The sequence below is a fragment of the Alosa alosa genome, chromosome 15, assembly GCF_017589495.1.
Source record: "Alosa alosa isolate M-15738 ecotype Scorff River chromosome 15, AALO_Geno_1.1, whole genome shotgun sequence".
In the NCBI taxonomy this organism is placed as follows: Eukaryota; Metazoa; Chordata; class Actinopteri; order Clupeiformes; family Clupeidae; genus Alosa; species Alosa alosa.
This window is the reverse complement of record NC_063203.1, coordinates 27,244,192-27,271,781: the sequence shown is the minus strand read 5'-3', so window position 1 is coordinate 27,271,781 and position 27,590 is coordinate 27,244,192. Positions and strand designations below refer to the sequence as shown.

General features: G+C 43.5%; 1 non-coding gene across 1 annotated transcript; it reads left to right on the top strand.

Moving 5' to 3' along the window:
• The first annotated feature begins 11,053 nt into the window (after positions 1-11,053).
• Positions 11,054-11,125, top strand: trnac-gca. The gene has a single exon. It is a non-coding gene; the product is annotated as a tRNA-Cys (tRNA).
• Positions 11,126-27,590: the final 16,465 nt, after the last annotated feature.

The window sequence follows — 27,590 nt, the reverse complement described above, 5'->3', positions numbered from 1 at the left end:
ATCTTCCAGGGTAACATCAGGGCTTCTGAACACCGCACAGGATTGGCAGCTGAACGTGGACTTGTGCGAACAGCTTAAGTTCCCCCAGCATGTCGTCAATACCACCCTGAGACCTGACATTGTCTTGGTATCAGAGGCAACAAAGAACCTGGTCATGTTGGAGCTCACTGTGCCATGGGAAGACCTAATGGAAGAAGCTTTCGAGAGGAAGAGGGCAAAATATGAAGGCCTCGTCAGCGACTGCCACAATCAAGGCTGGAAGGCAAGGTGCTTACCTGTGGAGGTGGGGTGCAGAGGCTTTGCAGGGCAGTACCTCTATAGGGCCTACACTGCACTCGGCATCAGAGGCTTTGCAGGGCAGTCCCTCTATAGGGCCTACACTGCACTCGGCATCAGAGGCTTTGCAGGGCAGTCCCTCTACAGGGCCTACACTGCACTCGGCATCACAGGTGAGAGAAGAACAAGGGCTATCTGCAACAGCACAGAGGCTGCAGAGAAGGCTTCAAGGTGGCTCTGGATCAAAAGAGCGGATCCGTGGACAAATGCTGCTAGGGCACAAGCTGAGGCTTGATCAACCTCAGCTGGGTCACCTGAAGAAGGGTGTCTGATGTTTCGAAAGACCCGAAACACCCAATGAGATCAGGAACATCACTGATGATGTGCCCTAGCTTAGCATCAGAAGATGTATCATTACAACTGTTGCCTGCCAGAATCTTTAAAGGCTAATAAAAGATGAGGATGTTCTAAATCTGTTCTGGGCTATTGTCAGTTGCTCATTAGACACAATTAAGCGCTTTTAAATCTCTTTTAAGATAATCTCAGATGACTTGTTATTATATAATTATTTCAAAATACCTCCCTGAATAACTTGATAATTATCTGGTTTTGTTTTACATTTGTTGAATAGTTATGCTAAATATGGCTTTAATGCTTATTTTTGGAAGTATGTTGAAGTTTGAAGTTTGTAGATTTTTCTTGATGATGACACAAATAATTGGCTTTGCTATTTTAAGATGCCTGAACTATATGCACAGCCTCTGCTTAGCACAGCAAAAGAATCATCATCAGACATGGGAAAAGTCAAGTAAATCCTGGTTTTACAGAGTGGCTAATAACAGACACAGCCTCCTTTGAAGATATATTGCAAGATTTTATGATGGCGGGGGTGAATTTGACCAGGTCTGATCTCATGTCTTACATCCAATTCCAACTGCATAATGTCCTGTGATTAAGTATTCTCAAGTAGTGTTTTCTGTTTCCTCCCTATACTGCTGGTTTTAAGTAGTTGTTTGTTTTCCCTAAATGTCATCTCTGAGCGGTCACACAAAGGATAATGTTATTTCTCTCACTTTTGCCACTTGGTGTCACTGTCTGTCTGCTCTTGTGCTAATTTGTCTGCTCAGTCTATTGCCCAGTGTACAGCATAGTAAACAGGAGCAGCATCGGCAGCCTCCTCAAATTTCTAACACATCCATATTACACTGCAAAAAATAAGTGTTATTAATCTATCTATTTGGATTGTTTCTAGTATGAAGAGACTTACCTAGCACTCTCTCGAAAGATCATTTTGACTTAATTTAAGACTTTGACTTATTTTAAGGAGTCTTTAAGGGTCGAGACAAATTTACTTAACGCACTGGCAGACACATTTTCTTGTTTTTATAGGACAAATTTGCTTAACGCACTGGCAGACAATTTTGCTTGTTTTCAAGATGAGACGTCTTAAAAGGAGTCAAATTAAGTCAAATTAATTTACGAGAAAGTGCTAGCTAAGTCTCTACTGAAAACAATATTAACTAGATTTTTTGATCTTGATATAAGATCTAATAAACACTTTTTATTAGATAAGTAGTTTTTGCAGTGTACAAGTCAGTTGGTAGCCTATGTCTTTGTCTAATTGCCCAACAAATGGAATTATCACAGACCACACAGCAGAACTGGCTGTACAAAGGCCAACTCAGATCTGCATCTGGCACCCACACAGAGCCTGTAAAATGTATTAAGCAGCACCACAGTGAGGCGACAGACCAATATATTGTCTTAACCATCAATCAATCTTTCATATATATATATATAGGCCTTTTTTATGCCTTTATTGCAGACAGGACAGTAGAGAATGACAGGAAGTGAATGGGAGAGAGAGTCAGGGTGGGATCCGGAAAGGACCACGGGCCGGGAATCGAACCCAGGTCGCCGGCGTACGGTGCAGGTGCCCCAGCCAGTTGCGCCACGGCCGGGGCCTTAACCGTCAATCAATCTTAACATGTTGCCTACCAGAATCTTTAATGGGAACTACATGTAAGTGGGAATGCTGTAAATCTATTCAGTATGTGGGGTATGTGTCACTTCTCCATGAAACACAATTAAGGAAACTATTATATCTGTACATATTATCACGTTGGAAGCCCCTAGGTACAAGGGTAACAAGTATGTTTAATCATACTCCCAATATCGCATATCAGTCTCCCTTCAACCCTAGAGGATAAAGATGGGTTAGTGGAGATCATCCAGGCATGGCATAGAAGCACATCCATCATTGTGTGTTGTATTATGCTGTATGCCTCAAGCCTTTTTGGAAGGGTGGGCTCATCACTGTAGCCTACCATGTGCATATTTGGGCTGTTTTACGAATGCTATTTGAGCAAATGTATTCAGGCATGGCAAAAATAAGTTCTCAGGAAAATGAATTTGAGAGGAAAGGCGTGTATTTTGTTAATGATTTCAGGGTATGAACATGTGTAATTTGTTTGCCATCGTAGTGTTCATACTGTTTTCTAGTTGTACAGCCTATCCATCTATTAATACAGTACTTTTCCATTTAATGTATAACAGAATAACAGCTTTCCTGTCAGCAAACTGACAATCATCAATGCATAGAGTAAAGTAAAGCTATTAGTCATACTTGCTACAAATAATACCTTGATCCAATACAACAGTGTAGAGTGTGTCGAGCTTATTAGGCAAGAGGAGCAGCTTGGACAGAGCAAAAAGATCATGCCCAAGCAGTGAGTTTTCCAGCCCGGAAGGGAGTAGGTCAGCCTAATCATGTTCATATCAGGTCAGGAAAAGGAATCTGTTCCCTTGTTTATCCACCTCTCAAATGAGTTTATTTACCAATTGCTTTTAACATTGAAAAATCACACTGTATTATCCACCTTCACAATATGTACACTCATCATCACTCTAGGAACCCTTTGATACCACTAGTATTGTTATAAATATTGGACAATAACCTCCACCTTCATCAAACATGTTCTGAATGCCTTTTTAAAAAACCTGCTACCGCATATCGCAGTCCACCTTACCATGATCCCAGAATTGATACCCACCTCTTATTTTACCACTTCACCCCTGATCACGTAATCCTAAAGTCAGAGGTGATTAAAAAAAAGAGTTTCCTGTGTGATAGCTCAAATCACACCAGTAGTCACCTCACCTCCCTTTCCAGGCCTTTAAAGGAGAATTTTGGATGATTATGATTATGCCCCCAGAGTGTAGTATTGTAGCTCCCTTGCTGCTCTGGCTGTTGGTAGTACTCGGTGACCTTGGGAAACAGAGATCTATGTGTAAAATGGCCAGCATTCTCCTTTAATGTTCTGAGAAGAGCCCCATAGAAATATCCAATGTTCCAGTTGGCACCATTAACGGTTCTAGCTAGCTCTTAAACACTGCTGCTACGCTATCTCTGTTCCAAAAGATAACTTAGCACAATTCAACACAGTTTCTTAAATGCTCTAGGAAGCATCAGAAGGCGAAGTGGAGTTTGCAAAACCTTGTAACTTCATTTGTGTGCCAGAAGATATTTTAATTGAAATGGATCCATTGTAAACTGTGTGGTAGTACTTCACAACATCAACATATGTCTACTGTTATGTGCCCTGCCACATTGTTATGTTATGTTTGGTTGTGTTCATCCAGAAAGGCTGTTAGGGTACAGAACACGCTCTTAGATGTCCATTGAGAAACTCCTTGGTTCTGGGTAATGACATCTGTTTCATATGGCCTATTGGTCACGTTGAGGATTCAGCAGCCACATGCCTACTGTGTTCAACCTTAATCTGAAAACCATGCCATTATCCCCATGTTGCTAATGATGTGTGAGAGGCATGTGGTGATTTGTGCACATGGTGTGCTTCGAGTCTGTTTGAGTCCCATTTGCTTTGACAGGTAGACTCACAGGCTGAGCACGGCACGCAGGCCCCCCACCGTGCAGACGCTCGCGTGGGAGAAATAAGTGGACAAGCACAGGTTTGCCATCACATGCACACACAGCTACGCATGGCACATACAGAAATATGGACACACACACACACACACACACACACACACACACACACACACACAAGCATGCAGAAACACTCAATCAATGTTGGGGAGCAGTGAACTATTGAAAGTTTCATTACATTTTGTGGTAGCAAAACTACACTCATATTTGCATACATGCATACATGCAAACCACACTCATATTTGCATTGTAAATCAAGTGAATACATTATTTTGGGCCAAGGGAAAGGAACTACCTGTATGTTTTGTTTATTTTACAAATTATTTTCTACAGTAATTGATCAGCCCTTCTTCCTTTTACTTCAACTCTTGCCACTGTAAAGGCATGTCCAGGCAATGCATTCGTCAGACAACCACACACACACACACACACACACACACTTGACATTTAGCTTGCACATGGGCACATTGTTCAGTGCTCAAACTGACAATGCCATCATGGATAAGCCTCACACATTTCAGCCTGAAAAAGAAACATGGCTATAGTATACATACTTACAAGCAGTTATGCGTGAGACTGGCTAATTTGGTCTGTGAAACACATTTGTTTCATGGCAATGCAATCACGTGTCATCATGTTTACTGCAATGCCCCCACCTGTGTGCACCCCCAACCCCACACACACACACACACTGAACCTGAACCCCTCCACATTATTATTCTGATTGTATACACCTACTTAATGAGTCACACACTTGTCCCTTACATCCTCTTTTCCCTGGTCCCTTTGTGTTCTGTGACTGTCTGTCTTTCACTAGCCTATTCTCTTTCTTTCTCCGTTTCCTTGCTTTCTTACGAAGTAGTGCTAAGTTTCCCTCCCTTCTACTTCATTTATTAGATCCTCTCTCTTCTGTCTCTTGCTGGCATCGCTTTCTTTCTTTTTTTCTCTCAGTTAAAGCTTCTTTTAGCCTTCTGTTATAGCTGGAGAGTGCCACTTGACTTTCCCTTTGTAAACCTCACAATCCAGATTTACAGTACTGTGCTTATTAAAAAGTTTGGATTCTGTTAGTGGGAAGTTACGTCAGCAGAGCAGACCAGCACAACTCCAGAAGAAGGCCTGATTGGCCAGGTTGGACTCTCATTATCGTGTTGCCGAGCTGCATTCTAATTAGTCTTTGTGTTGGGGAATCTATGCTTGTTCGGGGAGAGTGAAACACTTCCTCTACCTCTTCCTCTCTCTAATTTACACAACAGCAAGCAGCAAGGCCATCACGGTTTCAGTTATTTAGTGAATCCAAAGCATTTTTCTTCTATTCTCCTTTACACAATTCAAATATAAAGTGGAGTGGAGAAATGTTGATTTGCTGATCTGTCCCCTCAGAGTCTTTTCTAAGCTGCTTTTGTTGACGGACTAACTGAGTGGAATTCGACTAAAATTAAACCTTTTGTGTTATTCGTGATACGTAAAAGTGTTGTATGCTAGACTACTCAATTTACACTGGATTTGTAGCACAGTGTGTATTCTATGAATCAATAGCCAAAAGTCCTGTAGGCTACATACATGGTGAAAGACAACTCTCTCTGCGCTGCATATCAAACACATTTATTAGTTTAATCAAACCAAAGGCCCACCATGTCTCTCGGTACCGCATTCTCCTTTGGTGTCATGTCAAACAAGTTAACGCAACGTGCATTTCAGTAGCAGCAGGACACAATGGAATAATTATGAGTTTGATGTTTTTGGGGCTAGGCAATGGCTTAGATGATTGTGTTTAGCCAAGCCTATGAGCAAGGGCTTTACTGGTGATCTTCCACTCTGTAATTATTCTGCCCACTGACCATAGAACGGTATTTACGGTGTTTACGCTTTACACAAAAAGCACTGCGCTGAATTTAATACCAGAGGGACAGCTCATCAAGTAGACCAATGTCTCTGGTTGATTTAAAAGCTTAACTCACAACCAACCAAGTGTGTAGAGAGAGAGAGAGAGAGAGAGAGAGAAAGAGAGAGAGAGAGAGAGAAAAAAAAATAGATTCCACTTGTTAAAACAAATCCTCTTTGGCATTTTTTGTTGATGTTCATGTTTCTTTAGTGTGGTGGCACGGAGACTGACAAATTACCTTGAAAGGAATAAACTAATTGATACCACGGTGCAAAAAGCTGGAATTCCTGGCTTCTCCGGGTGCTTACCAGCATGATTTGGCAACAAATTCAATTAGCAAAGCGTGAGAAGAGAGACCTGCACGTTGTGTTCTTGGATTTGGCTAATGCTTTTAGGTCTGTGCCGCATAGTCTGTTGTGGGAAGCCTTTGATTATTTCAGAATCCCAGGTAGCATTAAAAGCCTAGCATACTTTCTGGATTTTCAATTATGTTTTACTACAGCTGATTAAACCACAGGGTGGCAACAACTTGAGATAGGAATCATGGCCGGATGTACCATCTCCCCACTTGCTTTTATGAGGCCCATCATCCTCAAAATGGGTAGTGGGTGGGGAGAAGTTGCAGGGAGGGCCACGCCTCCCCCCGATTAGGGCTTTCATGGACGACATGACAACCTTGACGTCAACCATGCACCAACAGGTTGCTGGATAAGTTAAATAGTAATCTGAAATGGGCCAGAATGAAGGTGAAGCCAAGTAAGTCTAGGAGTCTCTCAACTGTCTCTCAAAAAGTGAAGGTAATAGATAAGAAGTGATTCCCACAGTTCTGGAGAAACCAGTCTGGGAAGATGGTATGATGCAAGCCTTAGTGATAAATCACAGGTTGAAGACTTGAGACAGGTCACTAGGCAAGGTATTGCAAAAATTGACAAGTCAGGGCTGCCAGGTAAGCTCAAGCTGTGGTGTTTCCAGTTTGGTTTATTGCCTCGGCTAATGTGGCCATTGACAGTTTATGAAGTTCCTCTGTCAAAGGTAGAGAGGTTGGAAAAAATGATCAACTCCTTTGTCAGAAAATGGCTCGGAGTCCCACGCTGCTTAAGCAGTGTAGCCTTGTATGGGAAGGGTATTGTAGAGTTCCCAATATCTAGTCTGACAGAGGAATTTAAGTGTGCTATGGCTAGATTGGAAATGACTCTTACTCAGTCCAAGGACCCAGTGGTGAGGAAAGTTGCACCCACAGTTAATGCAGGGAGGAAGTGGAACCCAGAGCAGGCAGTTAAACAAGCTCAATCAGCATTGAAGCATAGGGATATAATGGGCCATGTGCAGCACGGGCGGGGGGGTCTAGGGGTGGGTGTAAGTGAACCCTTGTGGAGTAAGGCTTCTGCAGGAGAAAAGAGGAAAATGGTAGTGGAGGAAATGCATAGACAGGAGGAGGCTGTAAGATGTACTAAGGCAGTGTCGCAGGCAAAACAAGGGCAGTGGGTGAACTGGGAAGGGGTGGAAAAAAGACGGATTAAATGGAAAGATCTGTGGGGCATGGAAGCTGGTAAGATCAGATTTATGTTAGGTGCTACATATGATGTGCTCCCATCTCCCAAGAATTTAAGTCAATGGTTTGGTGAGGATGATAAATGCATACTTTGCTCGTGTGTGGGCAGTCTCCACCATATCCTATCAGGGTGCAAGGTAAGTCTCACCCAGGGGCGGCATACGTGGCGTCATAACCAGGTATTGAAATGTGTGGCAGCGGCAATAGAGGATAAAAGGAGAGAAGTCAATTCATTAGCAGCTAGTAAAGGGGTAAGGCAAATTAACTTTGTAACGTCAGGGGATAAACCTTGTTCATAAAGGCCAGGTGTAAAACCGCCAGTTGAAAATGTGGCGGGCTGGGAAATGAAGGTTGATCTTGGCCAGCAGATGGCGGTACCTCCACATATAGTGAGTACTAAGCTACGACCCAACGTAATTCTATGGTCGGATTCAGAGAAGATAGTTTATTTCATTGAACTCACTGTTCCTTAGGAAGACAGAGTGGAAGTGGCCAATGAGCTGAAGAGAGCTAAATACACTGAAATAGCAGAGGAGGCAGTTAAGCGAGGTTGGAGTGCACGATTAAGGCCTATTGAAATCGGTGCACGTGGGTTTGTGGCCAGATCTGCTATTGGCTTGCTGTCTGAATTGGGCATTTGTGGTCGAAGTCTAAGGCAGGTGGTTAGTAACATGTCTTTAGCAGCAGAACGGGCAAGCGAATGGTTGTGAGTAAGGAGAAGTTACCCTTCCTGGGGCACAAGCTAAGGTAAGCTAACTGGCTCATTTGCATCACTGCCCCCTCCCTACATACACAGCACATTGTCTTCAGGATCTTCTCCAACACACATCCTCTACATACTTACAGCACACTGCCCCCACCTACCCACACGCACACTACACACACACACACACACACACACAGTCACTGCCACACTCCCCTCCCGCCCACACACACATCTTCATCACTCACATACATCATACATACAGTACTCTGCTTGCAATAGTAAGTCCCTTCACCATACTTGCAGTACATTGCCCCCCCCCTCCCCTACATACACAGCACATTATTTCATCAGGAAGCTTCTCCAACACACATCCCCAACATACTTACAGCACACTGTACATTGTTGTAAATTTTTTTCCATAATGCTGTATATGAAAGGGGACGTAATTATGTCTGTTCAGCTTGTGTTGTCAGTTTCAGTAGAGTACAGTTTTACAAATACGTGATTGGTTTGTAGATTGCTTCCATGACTGTGATGTTGTTAGCAACTTGCTCTTTTACGAGAGCAACAGCAGAACTATTTATCTGCCTATAAGGTTGTTTCTTTTCCATTTGCATGATCACTCTGCAACACGCTCAGCCATGTGTACACATTACTGAGCAGAGGAGCAGAACGGAGCTCAGAGCTCAGTTACCTGTCAGCTTGTCTGTATTTGTAAAGCCTCTGTGGTTTTGGGGCATGTAATGTCTCCTAGAGGGAACTATGAACAGTCAGTGACAGTTTGGTGGAGGGTTTGTCTCGGACAGTTTGTCCGAGAATCTCACCAGACCTCTCTGCTTTGATGTGAGCCATTGAGTTTCCTCATGCGTGATGCCATTGAGTTTCAAACAGATTTGCCCCCTTCACACCATGATGCGTGATTGCATTGCCCGTGTTCACATCGAGCGTTTACCGGTCCCTCCACAAGCGCGTTCACATCGAGTGTTTACCGGTCCTTCCAGCTTACTGGTCCCTCCACAAGCGCATTCACATCGAGCGCTACACTGGTCTCTCCACAGGCGCCATATTGTTTGTTTGTTTGTTTGTTTGTTTCCAGCAGGCGCTGAACCGGTGTCTCATCAACACTGACCCAGTAAGCCGGACAGCCATCATCAAAGTGCGTACTGAACATGCAGAGAAGCACAGCACAGCACGGCACAGATTGACCCTCCTGAGGACGGAGACGGAATTAGACCAATTAGGAGTTGGCACCAGTCGTCCCCCTCCCTGTGTGTCGGGCTTGATTGGGGATACGGGCACTGTGGTCTTTTTGATGCTAGCTTAGCCAGAAAGCAGTGAGAGCCGTTTATGACCAGTGGGGCCCCTGTGCTAAAGTGGCTGCATAATTAGAACAACACTCTAGTCGCCCAACAGTCCCTTCCCATCCTGCACCTGTTCAGTGTGACAAAGCACCCGCCAGGCAAGGGTAAGCCCTCTCTTTCTTTCTTTCTTTCTTTCTTTCTTTCTTTCTTTCTTTCTTTTGTTTTCTCTCTCTCTCTCTTTATCTCTTTTCTCTCTCTCTCCATCTCTGTGTCTCCCTGCCTTTATGCATTTATCTATCCAAATATTTGTCCCTTTGTCTAACCTTGCTTTGTAATTGTCACTCATAGTCTCTCTCTCTCTCTCTCTCTCTCTCTCTCTCTCTCTCTCTCCATGGGCTCCATGGGCTCCAGTGTGACAAAGCTGAGCAGAAGTGTTATTTGTATTCCCCCGAGGGTGGAGTGACCTGCCAAATGCTACCAGAGTAGCCGGAGCATCCCTCTCTATCCCTCTCTATCCCTCTCTATCCCTCTCTATCCCTCTCTATCTTCAAGAAGCTTTTGAAGACCCAACTCTTTCAAGGATACCTCCTCTCACACCTCTAACACACCCCTCACTTCCCTTTATTCTCTCTACCTCCTTCTTCTACCTCTTTCTCCCTCAACTACACTTTGACTAGTACAACTTCTGCACCAAAGATTCTAGAACAGAGCTCTGTTCACTGAGAGCCTTTCGTGCACGTAGCCCATAGTGTTGATTGATGTAGTAGATCACTTTGGATGAAAGCCTCTGCTAAATAAGTCAATACAAACGTAACAGCACCCAGGCCAGGTTGTGCTGCTGGACCTTGTGGACACGCCAGCATGGACACTGTTACTCTATGTACTCTATGTGGGAGTTCCAGAATGGACACTGTTACTCTATGTGGACATTCCAGTACACAAAATGTGTCCAGAGGTGTGTGTGTGTGTGTGTTATAGTTTGGAACGTATTAAATTCCTAATTTATGTAACATTCCTATGTTATCTATAGCTGTAGCCAAATAAGCCCTCTCTTTTTTCTTTCTTTCTTTCTTTTGTTCTCTCTCTCTTCCTCTCTCTTTCTCTCTCTCTATCTCTGTGTCTCCCTGCCTTTGTGCATTTATCTATCCAAATATTTGTCCCTTTGTCTAACCTTGGTCTGTAACTTTCACTCATAACTCATAGTGTCTCTCTCTCTCTCTCTCTCTCTCTCTCTCTTTCTCTCTTTCTCTCTCTCTCTGCCTTGGTTAGATAATACAGCTGTGTGAATAGCACACGTGTTAAACCTGATCCCTCCCCCTCCCTGTAAAACAAATACAATGATGACTTAACACTGACTTAGATGCAAACAATGACACTGAATACACATGGGGGTATAGCTCAGTGGTAGAGCATTTGACTGCAGATCAAGAGGTCCCCGGTTCAAATCCGGGTGCCCCCTGTGCTTTTTCCTTACGGAATCGGAACACAACAAAGATGTCATTACCGCTCCGTTATCGTTCTTCCAATGTATGGTGCAAGCATGGCAGTAACTCAGCTTTGAGTGTCCTCTCCTTACTGAAACAGTCTGCGTTGAGTGTCCTGTCCTTACTGAAACAGTCTGCGTTGAGTGTCCTGTCCTTACTGAAACAGTCTGCGTTGAGTGTCCCGTCCTTACTGAAACAGTCTGCTCTGACTGCGGCTGTCCTAACGGCGTGACAAAGAGACTGTTTCTGCACTGTAAAGCCTCTTGCTGCCTCCAGAAATGCACAGCAACTGCACAACCGTGAGACTAATTATAGAAAAGGGCCTCTATTCCTCATCAGAAAACGCATTTTGATACGACAGCCCTTACTAATCTTGTTCTCTTCACCCCTTCTACTTCACTGTGCCTGTGCTCTATCCTCACTCTCCATTCACTTTCATAAAGACTGTAAGCAGCTTAGTGACTTTCAAAAGACCTCTCTGCCTCAATTATGCAATTGGAAAGCAGAAGTCTGTGGGATGGCATGAATATATGAGTGATGGGCTGCATGGTCCTCAGTGTGGGCTCTGGGGTTCTCCACCAGAGTGTGTGTGTGTGTGTGTGTGTGCTTGTGTGTGTGTGTGTATTTCTGTATCTGTGTGTGTGTGTGTGTGTGTGTGTGTGTGTGTGTGTGTGTGTGTGTGTGTGTGTGCTTGTGTGCGCGTGTATGTCTCTGTATCTGTGTGTGTGTATCTGTGTGTGGGGGGTGTGTGTGCGCGTGCATGTCTCTGTATCTGTGTGTGTGTGTGTCTGTGTGTGTGTGTGTGTGTGTGTGTGTGTGTGTGTCTGTATCTGTGTGTGTCTGTGTCTGTGTGTGCGTGTGTGTGTGTGTGTGTGTGTCTGTCTGTATGTGCGTGTGTGTGTCTGTGTGTGTGTGTGTGTGTGTGTATTTCTGTACCTGTGTGTGTGTGCGAGTGTATGTCTCTGTATCTGTGTGTGTGTGTGTGTGTGTGTGTGTGTGTGTCTGTCTGTATGTGCGTGTGTGTGTGTGTGTGTGTCTCTGTGTGTGTGTATTTCTGTACCTGTGTGTGTGTGGGTGTGTGTGTGCGCGTGTATGTCTCTGTATCTGTGTGTGTGTGTGTCTCTGTGTGTGTGTCTGTATGTGTGTGTGTGTGTGTGTAGTTTGAGATGAAGGCCATAAGCTGCCATCTTGCCCCCTCTGGCCAAACAGTCAGATGACTAAGAGGAGAGTATCTTCAACTAAAGCCGTCACGAGTGTCCAAAACTCACTCTGAACCCATCGATAAAAAGAAATCAGTTCAGCTTAATTCAGTTCCACTGGGCCTATAGCCCCAAGAGAACACCCAAGGCAACAGAGAAATCAGAACATTCATTTCTCTAAACAGAACAGTGGGGATGTTAGAAAAGTGTGTGTGTGTGTGTGTGTGTGTGTGTCTGTGAGAATTATAGGTAAGGTTGAAGCTCGGCCTCTTGGCAGAGAGTGTTTATAAAGGCGATGGCGAGTGACAATGTGAGTGTTTTTTGGTCTGTGTTGTCTGAAAGCCCCTGGTGCTTTGTCACATGGGTGAACTCGGAGATAAGACGAGCCTGTCCAAAACTTACTCTGTCCATTTTCACCACTATAGAGGGATAAGAGACTCTCATAATGACTCAGTCTCCTCCCCAGAGGCTCCCTATCAGACAGACTAATTGCCCTTCTCTGCTGGACACAGAGCTCAGAGAGCGATGAGGAAGTCCGATGCCATGGTGTATTCATCAGATCTCCATCGTGCCCCCACTCACACACACACATGATGAAGTCCGATGCAATGGTGTATTCATCAGATCTCCATCGTGCCCCCACTCACACACACACATGATGAAGTCCGATGCAATGGTGTATTCATCAGATCCCCCCCCCCCCCAGATACTGCCCTCCGTGTGGCCTTGTGATCTGCATTAGTCTTAACATGATCACGGCCAGAGAGCGCGCCGCAGACCAGCGCTCGGGTCATTGCCTGGCGCTCGGATGGTGGACGGGTCATTGCCTGGGCCAGGGGATCCGTCGTGCTTCATAAGAGCCCCAGACACAAAGCCGGCTGAGGGGGGGTAAATGTAAGCCTCTGGAGCCTCTGGGCAGGAGGCTGACTGGTGGGGCAGTAAAGGTTAGTAGAAGCCTCTGGGAAACGAGGAGTTTCCTTGCCTGCACATCTGAGAAAAGGACTCCCCATTATGCAATCATTTTCCTAAGAGAATTGTTTACAGTCTCATTTCAGACTCGCTCCAGCACTTGACAACTCTGTGCAACTCCTTAAAGGTTTACCTCTTGCACATCAGAGTACATCAGCCTGAGAGATCCTCCCGCTTTAGAGAAATGAGAAGAAGGTGCATTTGAGAGGGTGGGTGGTCAGCCATGTTGCCCTATGCTGGTCCCAGGTGTCATTACTGATACAGCACATACTGACACTGTGCAGACTGAGCGCTGAAGCTGGAAAGAGCGAAGAACCTTGTGCATTTCTCTGGAGGATGTAAGGCATAAAACACTGTGTGTTTGTGTAAGTGTAGGTGTGTGTGTGTGTGTAGGTGTAGGTAGGTGTAGGGGTTTGTGTGTCTGTCTGTGTGTGTGTGTAGGTAAGTAAGTGTGTGTGTGTGTGTATGGTCTGATGTATTTTCCCAGTGCCGATGGCTCATTGGCATGCTATATTCTCATAAATGTAAGCTTGCGTTACTTCCATTAGCCAAAAAGGAAGACAAGCTCAGAGAATACAGTGGAGATTCCTCAAGCTGGGCTGGATCAAAAGCATAAATAAAAATAACGTTACGGTAAAAGAAACCTGCCAATACCAGTTACACGGATGAAAACCTCGGACTAAATATTAATGCACTCGTCTAGAAAAACTGTTTCACGTTGCTATGGAAACACTTCAGTATACATTTCAGTATGCTTTTTTTAGGCTAGAACTGTAGGCAGGAGAGCTTGTGATATGGCAATGAAAATCTTCCTGACATTGTCGCTGCTTTTTATAATTTTGTACAAATGAATTTTGTACGAAGGGCAGAGCAGTTCCACAGCAACACCCATATAGGAAAAAAAAGACTTGATGAACTTTTTTGTCAAGGAATGTGACAGGGTAAATGTATTCAATGTCTTTACATGCATATAAACAGTCAGTTGTTGAAGAATGTTGAAATGAAACTGAACTTTAACTGGAAAGTAACATTGTATTAAAATGGTGGCCAAATAATTTTGTCTGCATGGAAATCTAATAGAAGCTTATGAAACAGCATCTGCTTTGTGTTCTGCTGAGGTTCCCATTCTGTTTCAGAATTGGTCTTTTCCATAACAGCAGCCTTGTTTTGATTCTAATCTCTTAATTCAAAGAGCGAGCGACCCCTGTCCAACCCTGGCCACTGAAGACGGGGGCCTGTAGATTATAACAGACAGAGTGCCAGAGAGGCTGCATTGTTCTTTGGAGCGAGTTCAATCCACTCCTTAAATGGCAAAGATAAAGACAGACATAAAAGAGATATATCACCATGTGAAGCAGAGCCAAATGATTTAGTGGGGACGGTGTGGAAGTGATCTGGCCTGGATCTGGCCCGGGTCTAAAATTGAGCTGAAGCAGGAGAGAGAGTCATTTTTAGTTTGAAGCGTACAGACTCATCATTAGCCTGGCTTTGTATGAGCATTTCATATTCAGGTTGAAGCTGAAGGAGCCTCTTTCTCTTTCACAATCTTCATCTTAGACCCCCTCTGTCTTTCTTTCTCCTTTCTCTCTAGCTCTCTCTCTATTTCACTATCTTCATCTTTAGACCCCCTCTGTCTTTTTTCTTCTTTCTCTCTCTCTAGCTCTCTTTGTCTCTCTTCACCTCAGACCTCCTTCCATCTCTCTCTCTCTCTTTTTTCTCTGGGACCCCATTCCGTCAGATCCAGCTCTGCTCCTTCCAAACACACGGCCCCCATAGTTCCCCCAGAGTTCCCTTCTGACTCTGTGAACACACGGCCCCCATAGTTCCCTTCTGTTTCTGTGAACACACGGCCCCCATAGTTCCTTCATAGTTCCCTTCTGTCTCTGTGAACACACGCCCCCCATAGTTCCTCCATAGTTCCCTTCTGTCTCTGTGAACACACGGCCCCCATAGTTCCCTTCTGTCTCTGTGAACACACGGCCCCCATAGTTCCCTTCTGTCTACTGTGAACTTCTGTCACATTTATTCATCTTAACATTCAGACCTAAGACATGAAGGACATGGACAGCAAATGAGTTCCCTTTCAACATGCACATTACATAACCAGATCACAAATGGCAGAAAGCTTTCATACAATTGATAAAGGAATTCATTTCAATAAAATGCATATATGCACTTCCATTTCAGCATGTGCTGACCAAGGTGTGTTTACAGAATCATGGACGCTGCTTTTGTTGTTGGTGTATTAAGGGGTATGTATAGCATTAATCCGATTAAAGATGAATGGCTTTCTCGCATGAGTAGAGGCTGTTTGTGGCTCAGCAGGCAATTTGGTGTCAGTACAAACATCACACACACACACACACGCACACACACACCCACACACACACAAATACATGGTGCTATGTTTTGAAAACTGTCTTGTATTTGCATTTGTATGTGCCTGCGTGTGTGTGTGTGTGTGTGTGTGTGTGTGAAGCTGAGTCCTTAACAGCCTTTAATTGCAAAGATGCGCGTGCACACACACACACACACACAAATACATGGTGCTATGTTTTGAAAACTGTCTTGTATTTGTATTTGCCTGCGTGTTTGTGTGTGTGTGTGTGTGTGTGTGTGTGTGTGTGTGTGTGTGTGTGTGTGTGTGTGTGTGTGTGTGTGTGTGTGTGTGTGTGTGTGTGTGTGTGTGTGCGCCACATCTTTACAATTAAAGGCTGTTAAGGACTCAGCGTCATGCTCTGTAGTTTTCCCAGAGGTGCACTCAAGTCTTTCAAACAACAAGCGGAACTGACACAGTGAAGGAAATGTCCTTAGCATTGCTTTTGCTCACGGAAATGAGGAACAAGCATTGACACAAGCAGAAAGAGAGAGAGAGAGAGAGAGAGGATAGAAAGAAGAGAAAACAAGACTTTGACTAAGCCTTTTCTTTTGGTGGTCTCATCTTCTAAAACTGCATTAAGAGACAGAAATATAAGAGCCATTGCCTCAGATCAATATAAGAGCCATTGCCTCAGATCAATATAAGAGCCATTGCCTCAGATCAATATAAGAGCCATTGCCTCAGAATCAATTTCAGATTTTTCTTTCTGTTGCCATCATTTTCACTGGTAATTCCATGTCTACAGAAGTGATCATGTCTGCCATCATTTTCACTGGTAATTCCATGTCTACAGAAGTGATCATGTCTGCCATCATTTTCACTGGTAATTCCTTGTCTACAGAGGTGATCATGTCTGCCATTTTTGCAGATGATGTTTGAGAGGTTGTATAGTTTCTGTTCTGAGATGCAATTTCCATTAGGATGCTGTCTGTGGCTGTCTGACAGTTTTACATCATTTGGAAATAAGAGATTCAAGTGCCAGGAGCATCCCACCCCAGCTAATTCATTAAGCGCATGTCCTGGACGTTCAATCAGCTTTTTAATTCAGGAAGCTTTATATCTGAGCTTCACATTTAATCCCCAATGGTGACTTTTTCTGGAGTGAGAGCTGACATTTTTTTAAAATCCCTCACGTCTAACTCTAAAACTTTCAATTGAGAAACAAAGTCGGATAAGGACATGAAACTTGAAGTGGATCTTTTCAACGTGAACTGCCCTCTTATATCATCTAATACCACTGTATGAGACATATGAGACTGCTGGCTGTTTAATATAATAAATATCTTTATTCTCAAGCTGGATCCTCCGGAGTGATGGACCTTACTGGGCCGTCCCCTGGTTCAGCACCATAGACCTCTGCATTGATGTCTGCCCCTGGGTCTAATCCACTAGAGGTGCATCCGTAGGACTGAGTTTGCCAGTGATGCACCGTTAAGGCTGGACATCTCAGGATGCTCTAGTCTACATGCTGGGGAAAAAAGGAGCCGATTAACACATGGGACAAATGTTTTGCATAAGGCAACAGCTTGTCAGTGAAAAAATGTAATCGAAACATAAATAAATATTTATAAAACATCTTGTTTTATGCAGCAGTGTTTGTATGTGTGTGTGTGTGTGTGTGTGCATGTGACGTGTGAAAGGAACATGAATGATTTATGGTGTGTGAGCGCTGTGTTCCAATCTCAAATGTGAATTCCCCTTCGGGTTAATGTTGACTTGTATTTTCTGAGTCTGTGTCGTTTTATTTATGCTCCTGGTGTGGATTTCCTTGTGTGTTCTGTCTGTGTACGTACATATCTCTCTGTATCATGCCTGTGTGTATGATCACTGTCTATTCTGTATCTGAAAGCTTGCTGTTTCTTAACAAACGGCAACAAATCAAAAGGTGTATGTGTGCACCGTGCACTTCCTAAACCTAATCTTTAGTTGGTGTTAGGAGTTGTCTGATCAGAGGCTGCTGTCCTATAATAATAAAAGACAGAGAAAATGTCACATAGCAAGATGTTTTTGTTGTACGGCAGATCTGTGGTTACCTTGTGTTCCCCATAGCCTACCGTGCCGCTTAAATGGGCACAGTGTCACATAAAAAAGAGAGCTGTAATTGGCACCCCAGGAATCAGCAGAGAGCGGAGAAGAGGTGGGTAGAGATTTGCCAACCTGAGGAGCTTGTTCCAGGCGTGCAGGTATTCTTTGCTCCGCTTAAACCCTCTCTGGTTACAGTTTAAATTTAGCAAAAACTGGGATCACACAAGAAATGTGAGGGTGTAAGAAGACCCTTCTCCTCAGACTGTTTGCGTGTGTTCAGAAACGTTTTGCGGTGAAAGCAAATGAAAAACTGTCATGAACATTGCCCTTGATCGTTTGCTCTGACTAAGGTTCCAGGGGCGCTGCTAGATAATTTGGGCCCTATGACAGACAATAATTCTGGGCCCCCCGATAATATATAGTTTTAACCCCAAGGTTATACTCAGATCTGTCTCTGTTTTGATTTATCAGGCCTGTTCCTGACTGGGTCAGGTAAAACCTACTAAAAGGTGACGACTAGCACAAGATAAATGGACAGAGTCAAACAGCAACGTAACAATGCCATAATGAAAACTAAGTGACTGAATTATGCTTGTTTTGTTCTGATCAATCTTCCATTAAAGTCACATAATGTCTTGTTTCTCTCCTGTGTCATAGTAACAAAGAACACAGAGAAGAGACCAAGCTAATGAGCTTATTGAAGCTAAGGCCAGTTCCGTTTAGCCTACTAACTAGAATGCTTTTATTCTTTTCTTGCCCATACTGTATATTAGCTAGTGATATAGATGTGTAAAGAGTGATCGTGCTTGTAAATACAGCATGTCCTTATGTAATATTGCATTTGTAGTTAATAACCCAACACACATAGGCTACACACTCTCACACACTAACAGACAGTATACACAGACACACACACACACAAAGACATGCACTACACATCCCCTTGTGTACATGGTGTGTGAGTGTGCGTAAACAGCAAGGGTTTGCAGACTGCTCACAGTGTGATGATTGATGGCATTTTTCACTTATACAACCTGTGTGTATTCACACTGTGTGTGTTTCCGTGACGTCCATTTAGGAATATTTGTTTACTTTTGAAGGACAAATGATTTGTCTATTTTGCCTGTTGACATGATTCTGTATCCCCCACACACACACCACAAATCACCACCACCACCAGTATTTCTCTCATCCCTTAGGCGTGTCACACATACAAGACATCATCACTGACCTCAACAGGGATGTGTGATGACATCTTTACTGCGCTAGTGTCTCGCTCCCAGCTCCTGTGAAATGCTAATCTGCGAGACCCCCGCATGTGCAGTCAGAACAAAACAGAGTGAACTCCATGACAAACAGGATTCTGAATGGACATGGTTTGTTTGTTTGCACAGAAAACGGAAGTATTCCATTGCAAAGGAGTCATCCTCTAAAATGACCCACACACATACACATCTTTCTCCCCCGGTTTTCCTGTTTAAAAAGAGCCCCAATACCACCCAGGGCAGTGCAATTAGTTTGGTTTATTTGCTCTCCCAGCTGTTTGTTTGCACGCTGCATTAGAGGACAAGCTAATGTGATCTGGTCAGGCATGCAGAGGAAGCGAGAGGGGCTGGTTCAAATCCCAGAACAGCTGGCAAGTGCCTGAGGAGATAGTGCCAATAAGAAGGAGACGATGTGATGGCGGACGCGGGCTACGCCTGGCGCGGATCCGGTGCAGTCACGTTCTGTTGAGTCCCGCAGGGCTTAGGAGGTAGGTTTATGTTTGCCACTGTTTGAACATAAACAAAGTTGGATGCCAAGCCATAAATCAAACGAGTTTAGCTTGGGATTTTCATGGCACTCTCTCTCTCTCTCTCTCTCGCTCACATCGCTGTTGTTTGTGCAGCCTGGCGACAGCAGTCATTAGTTTCCAGAGGGGAGTTTATATGGCCACTTTTCTACCCAACTGAGTCTACTTACTTACTTACTTACTTACTTACTGCAGCTCAGGAAATGGACTCGAGGTGATGTTCAGGTCCTGCCGGGGGTGTGTGTGTGTATGTGTGCGCGCGTCTGTGTGCGTGTGTGTGTGTGTGAGCGTGCGTGCGCCTGTGTGTGCGCCTGTGTGTGCGTGCCTGTGTGTATGTGTGTGTGTCGTGAGGTTGAGAGGGTTAAGTCTGTCAGCAGCTTGCTTCAATTTACTGGTATGTTGGCGTGTGCAGACAAAGAGGGACTCCTTTTCCCCTGTTTCAGCACCTCGGCAGCTCTCTCGCCGTCTGCTCTGCAGAATGAAAAGCCCCTCACAGCCGCCTCGGGCTGCCCCCTCTGCTCTCGGAGAATAGGGAAAAGCAAACACTTCAACATCTCCAGGCCTTCACAATTTACACTCAAAAAAGCCACAGAATCTGAAAGGGTCTTTGACTCTTGTCCAATCCTGTCACTGTATGCCATAATGCTTGAGTAGTATTTTTGTTTACGCTCAAAGCCATCTGTTGTACAGCATTTCTATTAGATGTAAAATAGTGTGAGCGTGGGCTGTGGGAAACCAAGTGATTGTTTTCAAAGATTCACAGCATCTGAAATGTTTACACATTGAGTAGCATCACCACCTCACACGTCTTTAACTGCTGCAAAGGAGGAGAGGCAAGAGAAGGAAGCTGGATGGGCTCTGGCAAAAAAAAAAATATGGAATCACCACTTTTAGAGGATGTTCATTCAGCTGTTTTATTTTTTAGAAAAAAGACAAATCACAGACTTGCCTCATTTTTTTTTCTGTAACAGATTAACATTCTGGTACCTTCTGTGAAACAGCTCAAAAAAATCAACAACAATTGTAGTAATTTAAGAGAATTTATTTTTTATTTTCTCGATCATGGAGGAAAAAATGATGTAGCCTACTGCAATCACTAAGGAAAAAAATATGGAATCACAAACCTAAAACATCATAATTAGCATTTTGTTGTACCTCTACTGGCTTTTATGACTTCTTGAAATTTTCTGAGAGATGGGTGTGTTTTGGGCGTAACATCCTTTAATTGCCACAACCCTGAGTGCAAGGTTTAATAAAAAGTGGAGCGCATGGTGAAAATAATCATTTTATTGAGTGTTAGATAAGAATAAGCCTTGCTTTGCGTTTTGCCAGGTGTAAGATAGGGCCCTTTATCTTACTTAAATATCATTAAAGCTGATATTCATGGTTTTAGAACAATGTCAATAGATCATTTGCAAAGCATACTGTAACACACATAAACTAACCATGAAACAGCTTTTATGGTGAACCGCTTATGCTCTAACCTATTAGTTTAAAGGAAATTAAATGAGAGAAATAATTGGTTTCTGGAGGATCTTGTTGTGATTATGTAGCATTATGCAGTGATGCATTATGCATTAACAAATGTGAATTCCTTTCAGATTTTTTTCTAAAGCATTGCAGTATAAGAACTAGAGAAAGCAAAACATCTGTATTGTTTAGCACCGTTGTATATATATGGACTGTACCAAGTTAGAAGGATTACGGACGAGACTTCACAGTGGTATGTTCCCTTCCTATGTCACACACAGTCAGCGTGGATAAACCCCCGTTATGCAGTGGAGACGAGGAGAGGACGCAGGAAGTGGATTGTGACAAATCGCCCCCTTGTGTCCTCCATCCTGCTGCTTGGTCCTCCCGCATCACCTCACCTGTGTGACATAATGTGGGTGAACGCCGGATGTAGTGTGTCACCTTTGCCTAATGCACATGTCAGTGACGGAGGAGCACAACCGCTCCCACCAACAGGCGCCTTTGTTCTGCCTGTGTCGTTTTGGTGAGGCAGCGATGCAATTAGTGTGTAGTGTGGTGCCATGGCATTTATGACAAAGCACAGAACATAGCCCAACTGTCCTCTTCTTTGTTCGTCAAAATATGGTGAAAAATAGATATTGGGTGTGTTCGAAACGGGTAAAGTTGCTGCCTTTTAAGATATCTAACTGGGTAGCAAGGCAGCAAGTGCGGTTCGAAACCGAAAAAACAAATTCTGCTGCCTTTTAAGATATCTTAGAATTCCCAAATAACGGTCATTTTTGAAGGCAGCATCGATGCACACTTCATGCTGCCTCCTACCCATAATCCCTTGCGGCAACGTCTGAAACAGCTGTGAAAGGTAAACAAACATGGCGGATGACCTCGGTAATGGCTTCTGAATCTGTTTAAAATGTCATTTGTGTGATCTTATTTTGCTTAGATTTGCAGATTACAGATTAGAAATAAACAATTTACTATCTGATTATGCCATTGTTGTAACCATTAATAGCGCCTGGTCTGATATATCTGCCGGCCGTAAAACTAATTTATACCGTTAGCCTGCTAGCTTACGTAAGCTAATTTAGTTTAACGTCAGGCCTTTGCTAACGCCATGCCCGTGTGTTAACCAAAGATTCTAGAGTGCTACGCTCATTTTAAAAAAGATGCATTTAATCCAAAGTCATGTCTAGTGAGACAGCTCTCTATGTAGGGAGGGAGGCAGTAGGCAGCTGTCTCCCGTTTGGAACACACCCATTGTTACATAATAGAAGTTGTTCATCCCAATGAGAAACTGGTATTGTTTGTTTTACTTTGTGTCTACTTTGTGTCTTAATATATGAAACTATGTCTATTTGCCATAATAAAATTGTGATATTTGACCTTTCCAAACAGATTAAAACCCATACACATACTTACCTTTCAAGATGCATTTGTTCTTCACATTCAGACAGAGATCAGGAAGTTGATAAATGTAATGTACATGTCTAGTATAGCCACATGACTTTGCCTTGAAAGAGTGTTGATGCTATCAGGATCGACCATCAAATCCCAGCACATCCTCTCCATCGTCCTGCTCCATAGGTCTGGTCTTAAGGAGAGCTGGGATTCTGTAGAGCCGTCTCTTTCCCTAAGCTTGCCTCACCCGGCAGCTTTTAAAACAGCCTTGCATTCCACGGCTGCAGAACAGACGAGTGTGCAGGTATTCAGGACAAACGTTTTTAAACAGTCGCTAATCACTTCCTTCTAATAAACAAAGCACCTTCACACTAAATCAGGTGATTTTTTTGTGTGTGCATAAAATGCCCAGCAGTAACCTGTTCCCATGCACAGAAGGTTAGCAAAGCATTGGCTACAGAATCAGTGACCATAATTCTCAAAGTGAACTAAGATGAAGCCAAATATGGACAATTTTACTCAGCCAGCCATTTTGGTATTTTCAACCCTTTTTCAAGGATGAAGTCAAACGAGTCAAAATTTTCATTTAGGGCCAAAACGTCAATCAGTGCTGTTTTGAGTAAGACATAGGGCTCTATCTTGCACTTTAGCGCAATTGACTGATGAATTGGATGATGACTGTTGCGCCCGACGCAAAACTAAAATGGGGTGGTCTGTAGTAGCTACATTATTCATGGGTGTGGTTTGGGCGTAACGTGCAATACGTCATCTCATATTCCCTTTAACAACAGGCATGCTTGTTGCATAGGGGATTGCTATTATGATGGTGGATTTGCCAGGCGCAGCCAGGAACATTTCACATCGCTATAGTCAGTTGGGAACACTTTGCTATTGATTTTTCCTCTTGACAAAATGTAATACAGAAATGTCATTTTCCGATGTTTTGGGATCACTCTCACTGAATCACGAGGTTATAAATGCATGGTGATATTTTTGCAATGTAATCTAACATTACCTCACTATAGACAATGCAGATCTGTCAGATAAGCTCTCCTCTCCCGTGCTGCTGCTGGGGCATTTGGGTTAAATGGCATCGGCATGCAGTTCAACATCACGTCTCATTAAGTCCACTAATATTTCCTAATTTATGTCATCAACACATCCGCGATTCGTGGAAATGTCTTCACTAGATTTATACCTGTTTTTTCACATCGGACACCACACTGATTTCCCTCGTGTAGCAATATTTGTCCTTGTAATTGTGGTTTGGAGAAATGGGAACTGCGTCGCATGGATGAGAGGAGCAAAGTGCATTGCGCAACACAGGTGCCCAAGCAAGCGCTCCTGCAGGTGTAAGCTACGGATGTACCTTACCAACAGGCAACTCAATCATTCCCTTTAATGGCGCAAAGCGCGATATGTCAAATAAATGCATCGGTATTTTGGCATTCAACGGCACATTTGAAGGAGGCTGCTTGCGAGACCGTATGGAATAGTCATTCTTAAACCATGCTTTACTAAAACCTAGCATAGCTTTCACGCATTTGCAACTGTCTATTATTTGAACTCATTGGCAAAGTGAAACTAACTTCACCAAGGAGTCAGTCAACGACAAGACAGTTATATGCTGTTACTTTCACTATTGACTGACAATGGGTTACCATCGAAAACATAGGCGAGAAAAAGCAACACTTACCCTAATATTGCTCAAATGACTGAATAAAACAACATTTATCCTGCTGAGGAGTTGCTTATATCTCGTGACAATGCGTCTTCAGCTGTGCTCCATACGTGTCTCTCGCCTCTCCCCTAATCACGTTTAACCGTCATTACCAATTTGCAAATGATGGTGAATAACTACTCATCATGAGATGTACAGTATTTCGTAATATCTTTATTCTAATTATGTTTCCCATTGTAATCGTGCAATTTGTAATGCTTTGCATGGATGTGCACTGGTGTGCGTTCATGAATGATAGAAGGATGGTGCGTGCACCTGCCAATATGACTGTTGACATGACATGCGCTCTTAAAATAACATATGAACAACTCGCCATTGACTTCTGAAAAGGTTTAGGTGGTGTACGATAGCAATTTTTAGACAACGCGCCAGGCCCCTCCCTAGGTTGTTAATTGCCACGCCCCTGGGCGCAATGTTTAAAAAATAAACGTGCGAAATACCGAATTAAACTTTGCACGGGTGGAAAACGAACTTTACGCCATGCGCTGGTGCCCAAATACAGCCCTGAAGGTAACTTTAGCCTTTATAGGGCTGTATAAAGTTATAAAGTATAAAACATCTAATTATGTTTCCCATTGTAATCGTGCAATTTGTAATGCTTTGCATGGACGTGCGCTGGTGTGCGTTCATGAATGATAGAAGGATGGTGCGTGCACCTGCCAATATGACTGTTGACAATGCGCTCTTAAAATAACATATGAACAACTCGCCATACTGTAGACCTCTGACCAGGTGTACAATAGCGATTTTTAGACAATGCGCCACTCACTAGGCTCAAAATATCATTACATGTCTATGCTTTGATGGAGAGCGTCTCTGCAGCAGACCTACAGGTACGTACTTTCCCCTTTGCAGGTGTAAAGAAAAGAGGATGAAAAGGACAGTGCAGTCAGTAGGCCTATGTGCAGTCAGTAGGCTTATGTGCAGTCAGTAGGCGTATGTGCAGTCAGTAGGCCTATGTGCAGTCAGTAGGCTTATGTGCAGTCAGTAGGCCTATGTGCAGTCAGTAGGCCTATATGCAGTCAGTAGGCTTATGTGCAGTCAGTAGGCCTATGTGCAGTCAGTAGCAGTCAGTAGGCCTATGTGCAGTCAGTAGGCCTATGTGCAGTCAGTAGGCTTATGTGCAGTCAGTAGGCTTATGTGCAGTCAGTAGCAGTCAGTAGGCTTATGTGCAGTCAGTAGCAGTCAGTAGGCCTATGTGCAGTCAGTAGGCCTATGTGCAGTCAGTAGGCTTATGTGCAGTCAGTAGGCCTATGTGCAGTCAGTAGGCTTATGTGCAGTCAGTAGGCCTATGTGCAGTCAGTAGGCTTTTGTGCAGTCAGTAGGCCTATGTGCAGTCAGTAGGCCTATGTGCAGTCAGTAGGCTTATGTGCAGTCAGTAGGCCTATGTGCAGTCAGTAGGCCTATGTGCAGTCAGTAGGCCTACATTCTTTCAGCTGCCACCATGTTGTGAGGAGAAAGTTCATTTAGGTGTTTTTTGCGGCATGTGTCCCCACCAAAGCTGAGAGCAAACCTTGAGACCAAACCTTGCTTTAAGTGCACAGAGGAGTGGAAAGGTGCTCTCAAAACGCAGTCCATTTACCATTTACATTTTGCAAAGAATTATCAAAGCACCAGAATAGCATTGCATAGGAATCCAGTAGATTCCACTTTCCAACATTTGGAGCAGTGCAGTGTCAGATGAAGGGTTTATGTTGTGTGAACTTTACTTTGAACCTTTGACCTTCACTTATTCTCAATTAAATATAGGGTTGATGTGATTTGTCAATCATAGCAGTCTTTTTTTATTCACATTTTACAAAGCACCCCAACTTTTTCAGAATTTGGGTTGTAGATGTATACATTGTTGTTTTTGGCCAGGATTAGAGGACCCCGTGCTGTAACGCAATGTGCTTGCAAATGCAGAAAAGAGTTTTCAAAGACTTGTCAAGGTGCTACGAATACGAGAGGCAAACCAAATGTTGCATCATCTGAGGCTCACCATGTGTGAAGTTTTTATTTCACTCCCTGATGAGTGTTATTATGTTTTCCTGACTAGACAAGCTGATTGTTTTGGCAGAGCACTCGGTACTCACAGCTTTGGCGCTACGTCTGTGAGGAGGATTTATTTGGATTTATTTATTTATGTATTTTATTTATTTATTTTATCCTTTATTTAACCAGGAATGTCCCACTGAGATACAACATCTCCTCTACCAGGGTCTCACGGTCAAGATGAGCAGCAAATGAGATTAAAAAAAAGTTTCATACAGTACATACAGACAAACAGAGACAGATAACATAAAGCACAGGCTAAAATGCAACATGAAACAATGTCTAAAGAGATCTATCAATTGTTTTTTTGTTAAATAAACATTTTACAGGGAGTGACATTGTTCTGTGAAAGCTAATTTAAAAAGATTTTTGAAGATGTCAGCAGAGGGAAATGAGTCCAAATGTATAATGTCCTGCAGTTCATTCCAGGCGTGTGGTGCAAAAGAGTGAAAAGCAGATTTCCCCAGTTCAGCTTGTATAGAGGAAACATCAAAGGCTAATCAAAGATCTCAGAAGCACATGGGGTCGAGGTTGGGTGAAAGTTTTACTTTGATGCAGTTCACTTTGATTTTATATGAGAGCTTTGTATTGTCTACAACTAAATTTGCAGTCTATAACTTTTCATGTCCAGGCTTGAACACTAACTGTTTTATGAAAAGCGTATCAAAGGTCTGTCAAGGTGGTACAAGGAGTCCACTTTTACTAGCCACTAGACCACTAGAGGTTTCAAGGATGCTCAAACAATTTCTCAAGAGCAGCACAGTCCAGTTATAAAAGAGGGTTTTATGTTATCAAAACTAGATAAGCGAATTTTCTTGTGACAGCACAGAACACCAACAGTTTCGGTGCTGCCCTGCATGTCAAGGCTTTACAAGTACAAGTGGAAATGACCTGCATTCCAGTCACTTGAGGCACAGAGGACCCACACACCATTAGTCATTAGCAGTGTTTAGCCTCGAAAGGACAAGTGAATTAATTCAGTACAATTCAAAATACATGGGTAATGAGAGTGTTTAGCTTCCAAAGGACTTCTGAATTCAAAAATGAAAAGCAGGACCCAGTGGCAGCTGAGGAGTAGAGGACACACAAGCTTTAGCCAATTGCTTCTGGGAATGTGTCATCCTTCACAACACTACAAACAGAATCAGTGCAACCACTCCTCCATCAACCATACTGTACCTCCCGTCTGTGAGAGATAAAGGGGATGCAGCCGCTGGATGGAGAGGATCCCAGTGGGCACACACAAACCTGCCTGGGGCTAGCAGTCTCGCACTAGCTCACTAGTGCTAATTTAATCACTGGGGACGTCTGACACTCTCTTGTCATTTCAATCGCTTCACGCCGCCTGTGTGACTTCTACTGTTGTGTTCCGGCTATGGAAAAATGGCACATTTTTGTCTAGCTAACCCTGCATTAGGAATGTGTGTGTGTG